Source organism: Bufo bufo, chromosome 7 (genome assembly GCF_905171765.1).
Source record: "Bufo bufo chromosome 7, aBufBuf1.1, whole genome shotgun sequence".
NCBI lineage: Eukaryota > Metazoa > Chordata > Amphibia > Anura > Bufonidae > Bufo > Bufo bufo.
In genome coordinates this window covers 59,638,593-59,654,353 of record NC_053395.1, presented here as the reverse complement: position 1 = coordinate 59,654,353, position 15,761 = coordinate 59,638,593, and positions in this window count along the sequence as shown.

The window sequence follows — 15,761 nt, the reverse complement described above, 5'->3', positions numbered from 1 at the left end:
TCGGGGTTCTGGGGTGGGGATTAGGGGGTGGGCAGGGCTTAGGGGGTGCTAGTCGGCGCTGACTGACTCACGCGCATAACAAAACACAAGGTGCATATTAAAATATATAACACTATAATGACTATATAAACTGACTAGGGTCTCTGCTGCACCTGGTCTCTGCTGCACCAGATCTCTGCTGCACGTGGTCTCTGCTGCACTGTACCGTATTTTTCACCCTATAAGATGCACCTAGGTTTTAGAGTAGAACAATAAGAAAAAAATATTTTTCATTACACCTCAGGTCAGCAATTACACCCCCAATGTTAATCAGACCTCCGATCAGACCCCCAATGCCTCAGATCAACCCCCCAACCTTTAGCCATCTATCAGCCCCATGTCAGCCATAAGCCCCCCATGTCAGACATCAGCCCTTATATCAGCCATCAGCCCCTTATGTCAGCCATCAGTCCCTTATGTCAACCAGCAGCCCCTTATGTCAACCATATGTCAGCCCCCAGCCCTTATGTCAGCCATAAGCCCCCACATGTCAGCCTCGAGCCCTTATGTCAGCCATAAGCCCCCCATGTCAGCCCCCAGCCCCTTATGTCAGCCATAAGCCCCCATGTCAGCCCCCAGTCCCTTATGTCAACCATAAGCCCCCATGTCAGCCATAATCCCCCCATGTCAGTCATAATCTCCCATGTCAGCCCCCAGCCCTTATGTCAGCCCCCAGCCCCTTATGTCAGCCATAAGCCCCCGTGTCAGCCCCCAGCCCTTATGTCAGACATCATCCATATGTTAGCCCCCAGCCCTTATGCCCCCCATGTCAGCCCCCAGCCCTTATGTCAGCCATGAGCCCCCCATGTCAGCCATCAGCCATATGTCAGCCCCCATGTGCAGTACGCCAGTCCTGCGGGGTGAGCGAATATGAGGTCACAAGGGTAGTTAACAAACCGAGGGTTGCTCTTGGTACTCACAGTTTTTATTTACCCTGGGCAGGCATACAGCAGTGATGGAGAAGCTGGCACATGAATCCTCTGGGGCACTCTCTGTGTATAGGGACCAGGCCAGGTGGTAGGTGAGGTGCCCTGGGTGTTGAAAGTTTAATGTGCCGGTGGCAAGATCCCTTATAGTTCGTGACGCCAGTGCCGGTAATGGTGGCACACCAATTTGTTGTAAGAATAATTGAGGCACACAAAGTTGCAGTGAACCAGAACTTCTTTTTACTGAACAGTTCAACTATTTACAGGTTTCAGTTAGTTCCACATGTACAATGTTGGTCACAGGCAGGCTTCACATAAGTGGCAGGCAAAGTCTTTGCAAGATACTTTGCAAGATAGGGAATAACACTTACAGATCAGGCTGTATTTTCCTCAGATCCTGTCTGGCTTTCTCCAAGGCCCATATGCCCTATAGCTGACTTTATCCTTGGGTAGGGAAACCTTCCTCTGGTGTAAATCCTCTTGCTGTAAATATCCTTCTGCCCTTCAGCTTTCTACTTAGCTGGATAAAAGTGGCTCTGCACTGTACTTTTCAAGGTGCTAGATATCTTCAGGAGGCAACTTCTTCTCCTGGGTTAACTTCTAAGCTTTTCTTACTCAGGAAACTCAGGCAGGCTAGACTGAACTACTTAGCCTCCTGGACTGGACTGAACTAACTCTTTCCTGTCTGGGCCTAACTATATATACTAAGGGGTTCCCTAACTCCCTCTACAGCTTGGGAGAAGAAACTACACCCCTAACAGGCCTGGTACGCAGGAAATAACATGAAAATATGCATTACAATGCAATACAAAACACAATAGCAATTTCCCACAGGAGGTGGGGGCAACATGTCCCTTAGTAGTGCCCACCCTTACGTAGTGGGACACTACACATGTCAACCCCAGGTCAGCCATCAGCCCTTATGTCAGCGCAAATAAAAAAACAAAACACTTACCTCTCCTTCTCCTGGTCACCATCGCGATCCTCTTCTTCCTGCTGTCTGCTGTGTATCGCAGAGTGACCTCATGCTGTGTGCAGCCCTACACAGCCGATAGCCGAGCCGAGGACCAGGAAGCGGCGAGTACAGATCCTTCACCGCTTCCTGGTCCTCCTGTACTAATGAAGCGCTTCCATAATGGAAGCGCTTCATTAGTACCGCGATAAAGACGGCCCTGATCGCCCCAGCCCGGCTAACAATCTTCCACGGCCCGGTCCTGGGCCGCGGCCCGGCGGTTGGGGACCGCTGCTCTACCAGACCCCACTCTACTGTATGGCCATAACATGTTCCCGTTTTGAGGCCATCCGGAAATGCCTGCATTATGCAGATAATCCTGCCTATGACTACCTGTACAAAATCAGGCCGGTCATTGATCACTTCGGGGCCAAATTTTTGGAGGCCTATGTACCTGGAAGGGAGGTCACTGTTGATGAGTCTCTCATTGCTTTCAAGGGGAGACTGATTTTCCGCCAGTATGTTCCCTCTAAGCGGTCGAGGTATGGCGTGAAGCTGTACAAACTTTGTGAGAGTACCTCAGGATACACTTACAAGTTTTGTGTGTACAAGGGGCGAGATTACCGTATTGAACCCCCAGAATGTCCCCCCACTTTGGGTGTTAGCGGGAAACCTGTGTGCGACCTTATGCACCCACTGCTAGATAAGGGTTACCACCTGTACATGGATAACTTTTATACTAGTATCCCTTGTTCCATTCCCTCGCCGCCAGATCCACGTCCGCTTGTGGGACCGTGCAGAAAAATCAACGCGGCCTCCCTACCCACCCCCTCAAGGTACCTATCCCCAGAGACCCGTGCCCTTACCAGTGGAAACCTGTTGCTGGTCAGATATAAGGACAAGAGAGCTGTCTTTGTACTGTCCACAATTCACAGTAACGGCATCACCCCTGTCCCTGTGCGAGGTACCGCGGCAACGGTCCTCAAGCCCGATTGTATCATCGATTACAATCGGTATATGGGAGGAGTTGATCTCTCTGATCAAGTCCTCAAGCCATATAACTCCATGCGCAAAACCCGGGCATGGTACAAAAATGTTGCGGTCTACTTGGTACAGGTTGCCTTGTACAACTCTTTTGTGCTGTCCCGGAGCGCTGGCAACACAGGGAAATTCCTGCAGTTCTATGAGGCAGTCCTCATCCTCAAGGCCCTGATCTTTTCTGACCGGGAAAGAGCAGGCCGGAGTACCTCTGGAACTGAAAATAGTGCGTCACAGGAGTGGGGATACGGAAGGACACCACCACTCAGTGTGACACTTGCCCCGATCATAAGGGCCTCTGCATTAACGGTTGCTTCAGGGAGTACCACACTTCCATGGAGTACTAAATTTATAATCCCCTTCCCAATTTTAATTCTATTTGGCCACAGACAATTGCCCAGAAAACAAAGTGTAATGGCAAGAGATCAAAAAGTCATATACACCCCAAAATAGTGCCAATAAAACCGTCCTCTAATCCCGCAAAAAATGAGCCCCTACTTAAGACAATAGGCTGAAAACTTTAAAAAAAACTGACTCTCAGAATATGGAGATACTAAAATGTTGGTTTTTTTTTTTAAAAAAAAGGATATTATAATGTAAAACTTAAATAAATTTAAAAAGTAGACATATTAGGTATTGCCGCGTCCGTACGAATCTGCTCTATGAAAATAAGGCTACTTTCACACTGGCATTTTGGCTTTCCGTTTGTGAGATCTGTTCAGGGGTCTCACAAGCGGTCCAAAATGGATTAGTTTGCATTCTAATGCATTCTGAATGGAAAAGTATCCGCTCAGAATGCATCAGTTTGCATCAGTTCAGTCTCCATTCCGCTTTGGAGGCGGACACCAAAACGCTGCTTGCAGTGTTTTGGTGTCCATCTGATGAAACTGAGCCAAACAGATCCGTCCTGGAGAACAATGTAAGTCAATGGGGATGGATCCGTTTTCTATGACACAATCTGGCACAATAGAAAACGGATCCGTCCTCCATTGACTTTCAGTCGATGTTAAAGATAATACAAACGGATCCGTTCTGAACGGATGCAGAAGGTTGTATTATCTGAGCGGATCCGTCTGTGCAGATCCATGATGGATGCGCAACAAACACGAGTGTGAAAGTAGCCTAACACATGACCTAACCCCTCAAATGAACACAGTAAAAAAAAAAAAAGTGTAAAAAAGCCCTTTTTTACACCGTTTTTATTTTATTTTTTTGACTGTGTTCAAATTTTTGCCAAATTTTCAATTTTAATCCATTTTTTCCATTAACAAAGCAAGGGTTAACAGTCAAACAAAACTCTATATTTATTGCCCTGATTCTGTCATTTTCAGAAACACCCCATATGTGGTCGTAAAATGCTGTATGGCCAAACGGCAGGGCGCACAAGAAAATTAGTGCCATATGGTTTTTGGAAGGCAGATTTTGCTGCATTGGTCCCATTGGAAGCCCCCCTGATGCACCCCATGAATAGAAAATCCATAAAAGTGACCCCATCTAAGAAACTACACCCCTCAAGGTATTCAAAACTGATTTTACAAACTTTTTTTTAACCCTTTAGGTGTTCCACAAGAGTTTTTGGCAAATGGAGATGAAATTTCAAAATTTTTATTTTTTGTAACCTTGCCTCACAAAAATTTTATATAGAGCAACCAAAAATCATATGTACCCTAAAAATAGTCCCAACGAAACTGCCACCTTATCCCGTAGTTTCCAAAATGGGGTCACTTTTTTGGAGTTTCTACTCTAGGGGTGCATCAGGGGGGCTTCAAATGGGACAAGGTGTAAATAAACCAGTCCAGCAAAATCTGCCTTCCAGAAACCATATGGTTTTCCTTTCTTCTGCGCCCTGCCGTGTGCCCGTACAGTAGTTTATGACCACATATGGGGTGTTTCTATAAACTGCAGAATCATAACAATAAATATTGAGTTTTCTTTGGCTGTTAACCCATGCTTTGTTACTGGAAAAAATGGATTAAAATGGAAAATTTGCCCAAAAATTTTTATTCAGAAATTTCATCTCCATTTGCTAATAACTCTTGTGGAACACCTAAAGGGTTAACAAAGTTTGAAAAATCAGTTTTGAATACCTTGAGGGGTGTAGTTTCCAAAATGGGGTCAATTTTGTGGAGTGTCTACTCTAGGGGTGCATCAGGGGGGCTTCAAATGGGACATGGTGTAAATAAACCAGTCCAGAAAAATCTTCCTTCCAGAAACCATATGGTGTTCCTTTCCTTCTGCGCCATGCCGTGTGCCCGTACAGTAGTTTATGACCACATATGGGGTGTATCTATAAACTACAGAATCAGGGCAATAAATATTGAGTTTTGCTTGGCTGTTAACCCTTGCTTTGTAACTGGAAAAATTGATAAAAATGGAAAATTTTCCAAAAAAGTAGTGGGCTTTTATTGTGGGCAGTCTAAGGCACACCTGTGCAATATTTATGCTGTCTAATCAGCACCTTGATATGCCACACCTGTGAGGTGGCATGGATTATCACGGCAAAGGAGAAGTGCTCACTAACACAGATTTAGAAGGATTTGTGAACAATATTTGAGAGTAATGGGTCTTTTGTGTATGTAGAAAATGTTTCAGATCTTTGAGTTCAGCTCATGCAAAATGGGAGAAAAACCCAAAGTGTTGCGTTTATATTTTTGCTCAGTGTATATATATATATATATATATATATATATACAGTACAGATCAAAAGTTTGGACACACCTCATTCAAAGAGTTTTCTTTATTTTCATGACTATGAAAATTGTAGATTCACACTGAAGGCATCAAAACTATGAATTAACACATGTGGAATTATATACATAACAAACAAGTGTGAAACAACTGAAAATATGTCATATTCTAGGTTCTTCAAAGTAGCCACCTTTTGCTTTGATTACTGCTTTGCACACTCTTGGCATTCTCTTGATGAGCTTCAAGAGGTAGTCCCCTGAAATGTTTTTCACTTCACAGGTGTGCCCTGTCAGGTTTAATAAGTGGGATTTCTTGCCTTATAAATGGGGTTGGGACCAATAGTTGCATTGAGGAGAAGTCAGGTGGATACACAGCTGATAGTCCTACTGAATAGACTGTTAGAATTTGTATTATGGCAAGAAAAAAGCAGCTAAGTAAAGAAAAACAAGTGGCCATCATTACTTTAAGAAATGAAGGTCAGTCAGTCAGCCAAAAATTGGGAAAACTTTGAAAGTAAGGGCTATTTGACCATGAAGGAGAGTGATGGGGTGCTGCGCCAGATGACCTGGCCTCCACAGTCACCGGACCTGAACCCAATCGAGATGGTTTGAGGTGAGCTGGACCGCAGAGTGAAGGCAAAAGGGCCAACAAGTGCTAAGCATCTCTGGGAACTCCTTCAAGACTGTTGGAAGACCAATTCAGGGGACTACCTCTTGAAGCTCATCAAGAGAATGCCAAGAGTGTGCAAAGCAGTAATCAAAGCAAAAGGTGGCTACTTTGAAGAACCTAGAATATGACATATTTTCAGTTGTTTCACACTTGTTTCTTATGTATATAATTCCACATGTGTTAATTCATAGTTTTGATGCCTTCATAGTCATGAAAATAAAGAAAACTCTTTGAATGAGAAGGTGTGTCCAAACTTTTGGTCTGTACTGTATATATATGTATGAATGGGACAAAAATGAATTGTGATATGATCCATTGGATGTCAGATTTCAGAAGTATTATCCACTATAACCCATGTATACCCATATACCAGCCATAGATGCCCCTGGACATTTAGGGGCACATTTATTGCACTGGCGGTGGGTCGACTGCAGTTATGTAGAGGTGTCGGCTCCACCTCCACTTTTAAATGTAAGGCCCCTTTCACACAATTGAGTTTTCCACGTTGGTGCAGCGCGTGACCTGATCGCATAGGACCTGCACTGAATCCTGACCCATTAATTTCAATGGGTCTGTGTACATGAGAGTTTTTTTTACGCATCAGTTCGGCGTTGTGTGAAAAATGCAGCATGTTCTATATTCTGCGTTTTTCACGCAGCCCTGTCCCCATAGAAGTGAATGGGGCTTCAGTGAAAAACAAATTGCATCCGCAAGCAAGTCCGGATGCAGTGCGTTTTTCACTGATGGTTGCTAAGAGAGGCCTCATGCACACAACCGCTGTGTGTTTTGCGGTCTGCAAATTGCGGATCCGCAAAACACGGATGGCGCAGACAGCCATTAATGTAACTGCCTATTCTTGTCTTCAAAACAGACAAGAATAGGACAGGTTATATGTTTTTTTGCGGACCACGGAATGGAGCAACGGATGCGGAAAGCACACGGAGTGCTGTCCACATCTTTTACGGCCCCAGTGAAGTGAATGGGTCCGCATCCAAGCCGCAAATACTGAGGCCAGATGTTGTTTGTAAGCCTTCAGTTTTTTATCACGCGCATGAAAAACGCATCAAAACGCATTGCACCTGCATGGAAAAAACTGAACAACTGAACGCAATCGCAGACAAACTGACTGAACTTGCTTGCAAAAATCCTCCTATCTTCATTCAGCAGGACCTGCGCTGACGTCACCACGCTCACCATGTGGTGAGCGCGCTTATGTCATCAAAGGTCCTTTAGCAGGTCCTGAAAGAAGAAGACGATGTCGACTGCACAATCAAATGGATAAGGTGAGTTAATTTTTTTATTTTTTAACCCCTCAATCGACATTTTACTAAGCATTCTATATTCAGGATGCTGTTATTTTCCCTTATAACCATGTTATAAGGGAAAATAATACAGTGAATAGACTTTAATGGGGTCCGGGGTTGCTCATCCCTATCATCTCCTAGCAACCATGCGTGAAAATAGCACCGCATCCGCACTTGCTTGTGGATGCTTGCGATTTTAACGCATCATTATTCATTTCTATGGGGCCTGTGTTGCGTAAAAAAAGCACAATATAGAACATACTGTGATTTTTACGCAACGCACAAGTGATGCGTGAAAAACATTGCTCATGTACACAGCCCCATTGAAATGAATGGGTCAGGATTCAGTGCGGGTGCAATGCGTTCACCTCACGCATTGCACCCGCGTGGAATTCTCACCCGTGTGAAAGGGGCCTTAGACAGCTTCCTAGCTGTCTTACATTTATCTACATGCACACGGCCGTTGTTTTGGTCCGCATCCGAGACGCAGTTTTTGCGTCTTGGATGTGGACCCATTCACTTCAATGGGGCCGCAAAAGATGCGGACAGCACTCCATGTGCTGTCCGCATCCGTTGCTCCGTTACGTGGTCCGCAAAAAAAATATAACCTGTCCTATTCTTGTCCATTTTGCGGACCAGAATAGGCAGTTATATTAATGGCTGTCCGTGCTGTTCCGCAAATTGTGAAACACACACGGACGCCATCCATGTTTTGTGGACCGCAACGCACACAAAGGTCGTGTGCATGTAGCCTTAGACCATTTCCAACGCCTAAACAGGCATAGAAAATGGTAAATGAGACGCGCCTGCCTGGCTCGTCTCCTTCCCCATCCATGCCACTCCCACTTTTTTAGACCTGGCGTGAGCGGGGAAAAGACGTTGATTGCGGTGCAAAGGACCTTTGCGCTGCAATCTGCGCCAGAAATATGCCTAATATATGGGTATTTCTGTTTCATAAATGGCCCCCTTATGCCTCGTTTCCACTGAGAGGATCGGTTCGGGTCGGCACAGTTTGGAAGATTTTTAATGGTCCGGTCTATTTAGGTGAGCGTTTCCACTGCAACTCGGGCCGCTGGGTCCATACGTGGTTTAGAAAAAAATGCGTCACACTAGTGCGACAACAAACGCGATGCTACAAACAACAAAGATGGAGGTCATCAAGCAGCTCGTGTTTTATGTTGCGCTTACGTTTGACCTTATTCAGGCCGCCAATCAGGAGAATGTATTGTGTGACGCAAGTAGCTCCGCCCTAACCGAACCGTTCCATTTTTCTATGGCCCTACATCTGAAGCAGGACCCTGAATGGTGCGGTACGGTTCGCTTGTATGGATCGCTTTCATAGTGGAAACACCCAAAATAGCGAACCGTACCGTACCGTACCGGACTGATCCGCTCAGTGGAAACGAGGCATTAGTGTCTGGGTGCAGGTGACACAATAAGGTGACGTTGTTGCACTGCCTATGCTGGTTACATCCTCTGCTTGGCCTGCAGCCTACAACATAACATGTGTTAGGCCAGGAAACATATACCTCTTAGCTCTACCACAGAATTTAACTGTATCAGCGTCCTGCTGTGGTGTTTGTGAAGGGATTGCTAATCCTTCCCAGGTGGGCCCCAGTGGTCTCGAGGATGCCCCACCCCACTTGCAACCCTGCAAGCAATCCTCTGTGTTTGAGAAAAGTCAGGAGGCCCTCATACACATTAGATTGTCAGCCTTTCCTACCAAAATCACGAGGTTCAACCTAATGTGTATGGCCTAAGTCATTCATATTATTTTTCGTTTTAGATGTTTGTTTGTTTTTTGCTGTCATAAAAAAATCGACTTTGGTTTTCTATATGATCAGGTGTAAACACTTAAGGTGTATTTAAGCGCCATTCTCTGGTCATCAAATCCAATTATACATTAGACATTCATGCTCATAAGCTAGACCATGATAATGGCATCCTAGTAATAGATTCATCTACTCAATCAATCCTTCTAGTATAAGTTGTTGATATACAGTATTTATGATTGTTCCTAATTTGTGCAAGTATGAGTCTGTGAAAAAGCCTGTAATTGGTTTCGATGTTTAATGACCAATTTATCCTTTCAGAGATTATGAGAAAAGAAGGAAGCAAGGATATTGTGATATGACTCCTAAGAGAATATATTAGGATTGCATGTATTGAACATGATGCAATTTTTTTTTATCGAATCCAGAATTACAAAGCATACCAAGAGGTGTAGCTTCACTTACGCTTTAATGTTTTAAAATTGTCCTGCATATGAATAATAATTTTCTGATGTCATCATGTAGATGAATAATAATGTACTGATGATGTCATGTATGAAAGCCATTGATATGAATGTACTGCAGCAGACTCCAGCATTTTAAGCTTTTGATAATATGCCTTTGCCATCCTGGTTCTAAAAATCTATCTTTATACCCAAACCTGTAAACATAACATGGTGGCATCCATTAGATGTACATAAACTCTCTGCCTTAGGGCTCATGCACACTAACGTATTTTTTGTCAGCATCTGATCCGCATTTTTTGCGGGCTGGATGTATACCCATTCACTTCAATGGGACCACAAAAGATGCGGACAGCACACACCACGTGCTGTTTGCATCCTTATGTCCCTTCTGTGGCATTCGCAAAACTATAGAACATGTGCAATTCCGGGATTACATGCAGACCAGTTAGGTGAGCTGGAATATTTTTTCCTATGTCCAATTCTTGTCTGCATTACGGGCAAGGATAGGACTGTTCTATTATTGCCTGGATGTTCCGTTCTGCCAAATCCGTAATGCACATGGCTGGTATCTCTGTTTTGCATATGCGCAATTTATGGTTGTGCGCATGAGCCCTTAGAGTGTTAATTTGTGGAATTTGTAATATACATTTAAATAACTGTCTAAGGCTACTTTCACACTTGCGCTTGATCGGATCCGTTCTGAACGGATCCGATCATATTAATGCAGACGGAGGCTCCGTTCAGTACGGATCCGTCTGCATTAATAACTTAGAAAAATTTCCAAGTGCGAAAGTAGCCTGAGCGGATCCGTTCAGACTTTCAATGTAAAGTCAATGGGGGACGGATCCGCTTGAAGATTGAGCCATATGGTGTCATCTTCAAGCGGATCCGTTCCCATTGACTTACATTGTAAGTCTGGACGGATCCGCTCGCCTCCGCACGGCCACGCGGACACCCGAACGCTGCAAGCAGCGTTCAGCTGTCCGCCTGGCCGTGCGGAGGCGAGCGGAGCGGAGGCTGAACGCCGCCAGACTGATGCAGTCTGAGCGGATCCGCATCCATTCAGACTGCATCAGGGCTGTACGGAAGCGTTCTGCTCCGCTCGTGAGCCCCTTCAAACGGAACTCACGAGCGGACAGCAGAACGCTAGTGTGAAAGTAGCCTTAAAAGACACAATATTACAATTTAGGCTACTTTCACACTAGCATTTTTTGCGGATCCGTCATGGATCTGCAAAAACGCTTCCGTTACATTAATACAACCGCATGCATCCGTCATGAATAGACCTGGTTGTATTATGTCTTATATAGCCATGACGGATCCGTCATGAACACTATTCTGTCAGACAAAAACGATCCTGACACACAATGTAAGTCAATGAGAACGGATCCATTTTCTCTGACACAATAGAAAACGGTTTCATCCCCCATTGACTTTCAATGGTGTTCATGAAGGATCCACACCACATCGTGAACAGAAAAACGCTGTAAGCAGCGTTATTCTGTCCGCGATGGGGGCGCAACCAAACGTAACGGAATGCATTTTGGTGCATTCCGTTTCATTCAGTTCAGTTTTGTCCCCATTGACAATGAATGGGGACAAAACTGAAGCGTTTTCTACCGCTATTGAGATCCTATGACTGATCTCAATAACGGAATTGAAAATGCAGATGTGAAAGTAGCCTTATCTGTAAAAGAGTTTTGGAAAAAGTAAGTTGATCCAGGGATTTGTTCTACACTTATGTCACGACCATGGTTTGCCCGTGACTCCTGAACCGCATGCAGTTGCTTGTGATCTGGGGTTGTTGTCAATCACAGGTGAGGGCTGAAGTATGTTGCCTCACCTGTGGTTGCCGCTGGCAACATTAGGTATGTGGCAGTCGAGCAGCTGGAGCTGGTTGCTAGGCTGCTCGCTGTCATTGCATGCGGTTGCACCTGGCAACCTGTCTATTAGGTGTGCCTTGTGTTTGTTTGTTGTGCACAAGGTTTTTGTATGTGTGCACGTCCCCTTTAAGTGGCTGTTTTCCCTTGCCTGGTGTAGGAAGGGTTAACTCCCTTCTGTGTGTGTGAACACTGGGTGTGTCTGTGTGGGTGTGGCTACTTGGGCCTATATAGCCTCTGCTGAGAGCAGTTGTCAGAGGGGTACTTCAGCCATGGTCTGCTGGAGTCGTCTGCCTACTTTATACCATCTGCCAGTGAGGGCCACCCTTGTGGTCATAGATGTTTATACGTTAAGTTGATGTTGTATTCCTTTTGTTATTTAATGCAGCTATGGTTCTGGGTTTCTGTGTGAGTGTATGTGTGTTGGCTGTGTCCATGTAAGTATTGTGTGGACGTCAGCGTGTCAGCACAGGGAACCAGTCAGCAAGGCTGTGGCAGGTAGGTGGAACTTGTGTAGTTCACCTGCCATATCCATAGGTCTGTTTTTGTATCCTGTTTCCTTGCAGCTTGGCCAGTGAGACTCCTGTTCCTCTGTGTACAGGAGGAACGGGCTGTCTACCCACTTCCTAGCTCAGGGATCGGCGGAGGGTCAGTAGGGATCCGAGGTTCCTGAGCATGAGCCCTCCTACCTTCAAGGTCGGCTCATGCAGCTAGGAGTCAGGGTCAGATTAGGGAAGCTCTAGGAGGTGACCTGCTCCCTATTTCTGTCGTCCTGGCCGAGCAGCCACTAACATCTTCTGGCATCGCATGGCTGGAATTTATTTCACCTTACTAAAGTAATAACTGGAATGGGTGGACTAGAGTATCCTGAAAGATTATCAACATTAGGGTTATTCACTTTAGGAAAAAGACGACTGAGGGGAGATCTAATAACTATGTATAAATATATCAGGGGTCAGTACAGAGATCTCTCCCATCAGCTATTTATACCCAGGACTGTGACTGTGACGAGGGGACATCCTCTGCGTCTGGAGGAAAGAAGGTTTGTACACAAACATAGAAAAGGATTCTTTACGGTAAGAGCAGTGAGACTATGGAACATTGCCTGAGGAGGTGGTGATGGTGAGTACAATAAAGGAATTCAAGAGGGGCCTGGATGTATTTCTAGAGTGTAATAATATTACAGGCTATAGCTACTAGAGAGGGGTCGTTGATCCAGGGAGTTATTCTGATTGCCTGATTGGAGTCGGGAAATAATTTTTTATTCCCCTAAAGTGGGGAAAATTGGCTTCTACCTCACTTTTTTTTTTTGCCTTCCTCTGGATCAACTTGCAGGATGACAGGCCGAACTGGATGGACAAATGTCTTTTTTTTGGCCTCATGTACTATGTTACTATGGTACTTACCTGTTACTATGTTTTTTGTTTTAAAGGGGAACTTAAACCTTTCCTGAAAGCACAAAGCTGCAGCAGCGCTTCTCAGAGAATTCTATTTATTCAATCTTTTTGTGCTAAATTTCCTTTCTGTAGTTGCACCCCTAAATAAAATGCACACTGTCTGCCACTAGACACAATTTACTGTAACAGCCAATTCTCTTTTCCATAGATTAGACATTTACCGTACATGAAAAAGATCAGGTGGGTTAATAGGTTGAATATTAAATGTTGAACTTTCGTTAGCAAGTTGTAGCGCACATCATAGTATAGTGCTTCCAGCAAATCCCACTGACACCTTTGAGGTGCAGGATTAATGCAACATATTTGACAAGGAGCCTATAGTAGATTTCTGAGTAGGGTTGCTTTCCTTCAATAATATGTCAACTCTGAGTCTTTAGTCATGAGAATCCACAACATGCCGCATCTACCTTTACCATTTACATTAAGTGATGGTATATATTTTTTCTATGTTGTCATCTGGATAATGCTAACATTTTTTTTGTATAAAAAAGAAAACCTAATATCAAACCTCAATCCTATGTTTCCTTTGCATATCATCTCAACATATGTCTGGAAAAAATCTGATTAATAATGCAAGATGATATGTGGAATGATATGTTCTGACTGCCACCCAGGTGCTTTTAACCTTTGACGCTGTCAGCATAGTGTCATTCCAAGTTTGATCTGAGCAGTCATTCCTTTCAGACAGACTGGTTGCAAGGGATTTTCTTACTAACAGCTTCAGCCTTTTTATGGGGTTGCACATAATTTCAGATTGCACAGGTCTTTAGCTTTTTGTATAGCCCCAGCATATTAAACAGTGCTGTAATGATATTCGTACCATTTGTGAATTGTGACATCATCCCCAGTGGGGCTCACAATTTCCCTTTCTTGATTTCCTAGAAATCCAATTAACCTGTAATGGTATGTGCTTTCGAGTGCTTCATGCAGATGTTGCTCTTGGTCAGATTCAGAACCAGGTCACCAGCTGCAAGACAGTAAGTCACTGTGCTGCCACATACTGTCTAAATGCATTCTTTAGCTTCTCTAGGTTTCTGGTTAGCATAACCATCAACACAATGTCTTAGGGTACTTTCACACTAGCATTTTTGTTTTCCGGTATTGAGTTCCGTCACAGGGGCTCAATACCTGAAAAAAACTGATCAGTTTTATCCTAATACATTCTGAATGGAGAGCATTGGGTTCAGGATGCCTCAGTTCAGTCCCTCTTACGTATTTTGGACGGAGGAAATACCGCAGCATGCTGCAGTTTTCTCTCCGGCCAAAAACACTGAACGCTTGCCGGAATGCTGGATCCGGCAGTCAGTGTTCTGGCAAAACAGATCCGGCTTTCCGATCTTTAAAAATTTTTATACCGGATCAGTTTTTTCTGGATGACACCGGAGAGACGGATCCGGTATTTCAATGCATTTGTCAGACTGATTCTCATCCGGATCCGTCTGACAAATCCCATCGGTTTGCGTCCGGATTGCCAGATCCGGCAGGCAGTTCCAGTGACGGAACTGCTACCGCAATCCTCTGCCGCAAGTGTGTAGCCTTAGACCAGGAATCATCAACCTCCTGCTTTCAAGCTTTTGTGAAACTACAACTTCCAACTTGGTCCATTCACTTGTATGGTAGTTCAGCAGAGCAAGTGTGCCTGCTGGGTCTTGTAGTTTACCAACAGCTGTAGTTCTGGAGGTTGCAGGCCCTGTTGTAGACTTAACGAGAACATGACAGCAATCCTGAGATATCTAGTAGGTAAATACTTCTATTACCCATGATATAACAAATCTGGAACATCTTTTCTTATGATTCTATATTGTGCCATTCCTCTGTTATTCTTCCTTGGACTTTATGAATAATTTGAAAGCTGGGTGTTACCATTCACCTTGTTATAGTGGATGTGTCTCTACATAGCAAGCCACTGTCCAATCAGTGCTATCAGTATCAGACCTTGTGCAAGGAGAATGATAGGAAAAGATCCTCAGAATTGTTCTGTCATAGGGAATACAAGCCGTAAAACAGACAGGTCAGGAGACCCTCTGTTTCATGGAGTTCATCAGGACTGCAGAATTATAGTCCCCTGCTTTTCATTGTCCTCCCTTGTTTATGAAAATATAGACAGGGTATAATAGGTAGGGTAAACAGTCACTAATATATCATATATGGTATATATATAATTGTGTTTTCTGGCTTTTGGGATGTTCTGCATGCTATAGAGACTGGTTTACTAATATCTGAAGAGGTACATGTTGACAATTTAATTTTGGCTAGATGAATTTTACGTCTCCAACATCCACAAAGAGTTAGGTTTTGCCAAGTTTGTTAGAAATAAAAATATTTTCTGGCAAGTAGTTCAGTATTTACTGCAGTAACTTCACAGATATATTTAGAATTGGCTCACTTCAAATTAACAAGACTTTATTTTTGTGCACTGAAACTTGTTCTTTAGTGGGGGGTTTTAAAGAGTCTGTGAATTTGGACCACATTCCACTTAAAAAACTAAAATGCAAAAAATAGTGATAGAGAAAGACAAAAATGGGCACAATATGATATCATAATGACCAAGAGGTAAAGCTGGATTTGA